The sequence below is a fragment of the Nycticebus coucang genome, chromosome 12 (assembly GCF_027406575.1).
Source record: "Nycticebus coucang isolate mNycCou1 chromosome 12, mNycCou1.pri, whole genome shotgun sequence".
Classification (NCBI taxonomy): domain Eukaryota; kingdom Metazoa; phylum Chordata; class Mammalia; order Primates; family Lorisidae; genus Nycticebus; species Nycticebus coucang.
Window position 1 is genome coordinate 25995710 of NC_069791.1, and position 6000 is coordinate 26001709.

The following is a 6000-nucleotide window of genomic DNA, read 5'->3' on the forward strand; positions in this document are numbered from 1 at the left end:
AAAAATACACATGTTCAGATTCAGGAAAACAAAAGATCATAAGCAAGATAAATAAAAATCAATCCACAACTTCTTTATTGTCTCATCATTCTGGGCCCCAGGATGAAATACACACAAGGCCTTCTCACTCTATCTATCCTTCATATCTCCTAAAATCTTTTTTCATTTATTTGTCCCTCTGTGCTATATTCTCTGTTATTCTTTTAGAAATATTTTCTAGGTCTATTCTTCTTTCTTGGGCTCAGTATAATTTACTATTTAACCCAGACATTGGGTTTTTAATATTAACTACTAATATTTACATTTCTAAACTTCTATTTAATTCCTTTTCAAATCAGATTGGTCAATTTAAAGAAGCTTTTTTTCTGTCCTCCTTTGTTTCCATTTACTATTTCTTGAAGTATTGTGCAGTATCAAACATAAATTATGTTGTATTCTGTTTCTGATAATTTCACAAACTATAATTTTTATATATCTATTAGCAATAATCGCGCCTCAGTAAACCTCATTGGCTACACTACTGCCACTAGGCAAAGCTAATTTTTATATATCTAATTCACTTTCAATTGTTGCCTTGGAGTTTTAAGGGCCATATAGATACAATTGATACTTAAAATTAGGAAAGCTCAAGGGAAAAAATATTTTTTTACACTCTATCCTGATCCAAAGGCAAACACAACATAAGGCCATGATGTGATTTTGTGTCATAGGATTTTCCCTTATTCCTTCAAGGAGGGTGTCACTCTCTGCAGATTTTGTTTTTATGCAGACGTTGCTTCTACCTGTTGTCTACCTGTACTCAGATTCCAAACTTTGCCTCTTGTTCCTGGTATGAGTGGCTTATTAAAACTCACGTTTCGTCCACAGCAATGAGCAGTTTTTGTTCTTCGATTGTAATAAACAAGCCACACAAACACAAAATATTAACATTAGGGCAAATGGGGGAAGATATAAAGAGCCCCTTTATATATAAAGAGCCCTTTCCATAGCATTAGCAGACATCTCTCCACTAATGGCATGGATTTTCTATGACAGAGAAATAAAATTGTCAAGTTCTTCTCCCTCATATATGTGCCACACAGATGGCAATATTTGTTTTGTGTTCTGGGCATTCAACACTCTCTATATCAGTAGTTTAATTCAACTGGTCTTTGTCCTGATATTGATATTAAGTGCCATCTACTTTTGTTATTTATAAAATAACTTTACAGTAACTTTTCCCAGTGCTTCATTGTAGCCAGTTCTATAGGTTTCTCAGCCAAGATGTGCTGTAGGTTGCTTTCTAAAAGGCAACATTTTGGAAAAGGCAAAACTATAGACAGTTTAAAAAGATCAGTGGTTGCAAGGTGTTCAGATGAAATTAGAGAGGGATGAACAGGATGTGCACAGGGAATTTTTTAGGGCAGTAGAACTATTCTGGATGATATAGTAATGTGTCCAAAACCCAAGAATATATAGGAATGCCCTGGAGAATACAGGTTCATTTCCAGGCCACTGTAATAAAGTATCCAACATAATATAGCAACTCACATATATTTTTTGGCTTTCTGGTGCATACAAAACTTGGGTTTAGCTGTGGTGCACACACTTGTAGTCTCAGCTACTTGGGAAGCTGAGGTGGGAAGATTGCTTGAACCTAGGAGTTCAGGGGTTACCCTGGGCAACAAAGCAATATACAGTGTCCTTAAAAAAAATTATATTTACATGATACTATAGTCCATTAGGTGTCCGATATCATTATGCATCTAAAACATGTACCTTAATTAAAAAATACTTTATTGGCAGGCACAGTGGTACATGCCTGGAGTCCCAGCTATTGAGGAAGATTGATTGAGCCATGACTTTGAGGCTGTCTGATACTGGGATTGCACCTATGAACAGCTACTTTACTCCAGTCTGAGCAATGTAGCAAGACCCAGGGGCTAAAGAAAAAATTAAAAATTGAAAAAAAAATCGAAAAATGCTAGTGATATTTTGGCCCTTCAGTAGGCGTGTGTGTGTGTGTGTGTGTGTGTGTGTGTGTGTGTGTGGAGGGTTATTGTGTTGATGTTGAGGGCTGCTAATTGATTAGGCTGGTGGTTGCTAAAGATTGGGGTGGATGGCTATGGAAATTTCTTAAAATAAGCCAACAGTGAAGTTTGCTCCATTGTTTGGTCCTCACTTTGGTTAAAGATTTCTCTATAGCATGGGATGCTGTTTAATATCATTTTACCCACAGTAAAGCTTCTTTCAAAATTGGAGTTAATCCTGTTGAACCCTACCGCTGCTTTACCAACTAAGTTTATGAAATTCTTCTCTTCTCTCCTCTCCTCTCCTCTCTTCTTTCTTTCTTTCTTTTTTTTGGGACAGAATCTCACTCTGTGCCCTGGGTAGAATGCCGTGGCATCCTAGCTCACAGAAACCTCAAACTCTCAGACTCAAGGTGCCCTCCACTATGCCCAGCTAGTTTTTCTATTTTTAGTAGAGACAAAGTCTCACTCTTGCTCAGGTTGGTCTCAAACTCTTGAGCTCAGGCAATCCTCCCTCCTGGGCCTCTGAGAGTGCTAGGATTACAGGTCTGAGCCACCCTGCCTATCCTTTTTGTTATCTCCTCAACAATGTTCACAGCATCTTTACCAGGAGAAGATGCCTTCTCAAGAAACCTCTTTTTTGGCTTATCTTTTAGGAGCGACTTCTCATTCTTCCAAGTTTTATCATGAGCTTGCAGAAATGCAATCACGTCTTCAGGCTCCACTTCTAATTCTAGTTCTCTTGCTATTTCTACCACATCTGCAATTACTTCCTTCACTAAAGTCTTGTACCTTCAAAGTCATCCATGATGGTTGGAATCAATATCTTTCAAACTCCTGTGAATGTTAAAATTCTCCCTCCCATGAATCACGAATGTTCTTAATGGCATCTGGGAACAGTGAATCCTTTCCAGAAGGTTTTCAATTGACTTTGTCCAGATCCTTCAGAGGAATCGCCATGTGTGGCAACTATAGACTTATTAAATTTATTTTGTAAATAACGGTCTTGAAAGTTAAAATTACTCCTTAACCTTGGGCTGCAGAATGAAAGTTGTGTTAGCGGGCATGAAAACAACATCCATCTCCTTATATTTCTCCATCAGATAGATCTCTGGTGTGACCAGGTGTACTGTCAATAAGCATTAATATTTTGAAACAAATCTTTTCTGAGCAGTAGGTCTCAGCAGTGGGCTTAAAACATTCAGTAATCCATGCTGTAAACAGGTGTGCTGTCTGTCATCCAGGCTTTGTTTTTCCATTTATAAAGCACAGGCAAAGTAGATTTAGCATAATTCTTAAGAGCCCTAGGATTTTCAGAATAGTAAATAAGCATTAGCCTCAATTTAAAGTCATCAACTGCCTTAGCCTCTAATGAGAGCTAACCTGTCCTTTTAAGCTTTGAAGCCAGGCATTGGCTTCTTTCTAGCTATCGGAGCCCTAGATGACATTGTCTTCCAATAGAAGGCTACATCGAAAATCTGTTGTTTAGTGTTGTGGCCTTCATCAGTTATGTTAGCTAGAGCTTCTGGGTGACTTGTTGCTTCACCTTCCACTTTTAGGTTATGAAGAGTTTCCTTAAACATCATGAAACAACCTCTGCCAGCTTTCATTTTTTTCTTCAGCTCTCTCACCTCTCCCAGGCTTCACAGATTTGAAAACTGGGCCTTGCTCTGGATTAGGCTGTGACTTAAGGGAATGCTGTTGCTGGTTTGATTTTCTATCCAGCCCCTTAAAACTTTTTCCATATCAGAATCAGACTGGTTTGTTTTTGTATCATTTGTGTGTTCACTGGAGTAGTGCTTTTAAATTCCTTCAAAAATTTTTTGTGGGAGCCTGTAGTCCCAGCTACTCGGGAGGCTGAGGCAAGAGAATCGCCTAAGCCCAGGAGTTGGAGGTTGCTGTGAGCTGTGATGCCACAGCACTCTACTGAGGACGATAAAGTGAGACTCTGTCTCTAAAAAATAAAAAAATAATAATAAAATAAAATAAAAATAAAAAAAGAATTTCTTTCTTTGGGCCCGGTGCCCGTAGCTCAGTGGAAAGGGCACTGGCCATATACACCAAGGCAGGCGGGTTTGAACCTGGGCCTGCTATGACAACTGCAACAAAAAAAATAGCTGGGTGTTGTGGCAGGTGCCTATAGTCCCAGCTACTTGGGAGGCTGAGGCAAGAGAATCGCTTAAGCCCAAGAGTTTGAGGTTGCTGTGAGCTGTGACTCCACAGCACTCTACCAAAGGCGACATAGTGAGACTCTGTATCCAAAAAAAAAAAAAAAAAAAATTATTTCTTTGCATTCACAACTTGGCTGTTTTGAGCAAGAGGCCTAGATTTTGGCCTGTTTCAGCTTTCAAAATGCTGTCCTCACCAAGCTTCATCATTTCTAGCTTTCTGTTTAAAGTGAGAGACGTGTGATTCTTTCTTTCACTTGAACACTTAGAAGCCATTGTAGGATAATTAATTGACCTAATATCAGTATTGTTGTCTCTCAGGAAATAGGGACACCCAAGTAGAGGGAGAGGGATGGGGGGATAGCCAGTCTGGGGAGCAAGCAGAACCTGCACAACATTTATCAGTTAAGTTTGCTTATCTTCCATGGGCACCAGGGGATATCTCAAAATAATTGAGATAATCACCATAACAGATATAATAATAAGAAAAAGTTCAAAATATCATGAGAACTGCCAAAATGTGAGGCAGATACATGAAATAAACACATGTTGGAAAAATAGCACCTACAGACTTGTGGGATGCAGGGTCGCCACAAACCTTCAATTTGTAAAAACACACAGTGCTTCCAAAACATGATAAAGTGAAGCACAGTAAATTGAGGTGTGGTTGTACAATGCAAAAATGAACCCCTTGTTCATTATCTAGGGGTTATTAACTATGGACCAAAGTTAATAGTAATGTGTCAGTATTTGTTCTTTGATTGGAATAAATGTGCCACACTAACAGAAAATATTAATATTAGGGCAAACTGGGGAAAGTTGAAGGGGCAAATGGGGACTCTATACTTTCTGCTCATTTTATCTATAAACTTGAAACTGCTCAAAAAATAAAGTCAGCTAATTTGAATGTGAATTGCCTCTGACTTTTTTTTTTTTTTGCTGCTTTACCTCTAGATATAAAATACTTCAATTTAATAGTTGAAAACATCCTCATTGCCTTTTTCTATGAAAATCTGTTTTTTTTTAATCAAAGAGGTTACTATTCTTTTTTTCAAAGTGTGACAAATTTTATAACAGTTTATGTATCAGTATCTGGATGTAAATTGATAGCTGATTTATTTTTCCTATATTCGTCATGAAACTTTCTATTCTTACTTTTAAATTTTGGCTGCTAGCGTGGTCAGCACACTCTCAGATTCATTTATTCTCGCACCTAAAGCTTCCTATTTTAAAATAAGTATTTTGGAAGTGCCATTTCTACTGTTTCCTCATTTAAGGTCTCTATAAAACATTTCTTCCAGAAAATCTTTTCTGACACTATGCTTTACTGAATCACAGCCTGATTTTCTGAATCGTGTTCTCTCTTATTTGTGACTTCTTTTTGCAGCTAATAATAACAGAAAACACATAACTTTATGCTGGATGCTATGCATGTGAAGCATTTTATTTACACTAATTTCATTTTTAAGATAATCCTTCCTGGTAGGTGGTATGATTCCTATTTTATGAAATAGAAGAAGCCAGGATTGTGAATCAGGTCTTGTCTGACACCAAAAGTCTTCAAGGACTTTACTATAATTTTGTGATTTGTTTGCACTTTTTTAAAAGTAAAACACCCCCCACACACACACAAAAGTTGTACTATTTTGTAAATGTCAACCTCTAGCCTGTGTACATGTTGTGTAACCCCAAGGAAAAGGTAAACTGTGAATGGGAAGCCCTACGAGTCCTTTTTCCTTCGGCCGCTTTCATTGCCTAATTAATTCTTAGTCTGGTACTTGGTCCTGAAAATGCTGATGACCAACTTTAAAACTGACTTTTTT

At 37.7% G+C, this 6000-nt stretch overlaps 1 non-coding gene across 1 annotated transcript; it reads right to left on the reverse strand.

The window, feature by feature from the left end:
* Positions 1-402: 402 nt before the first annotated feature.
* LOC128562814 (U4 spliceosomal RNA) lies at positions 403-538 on the reverse strand. The gene has a single exon (XR_008373515.1). It is a non-coding gene; the product is annotated as a U4 spliceosomal RNA (small nuclear RNA).
* Positions 539-6000: the final 5462 nt, after the last annotated feature.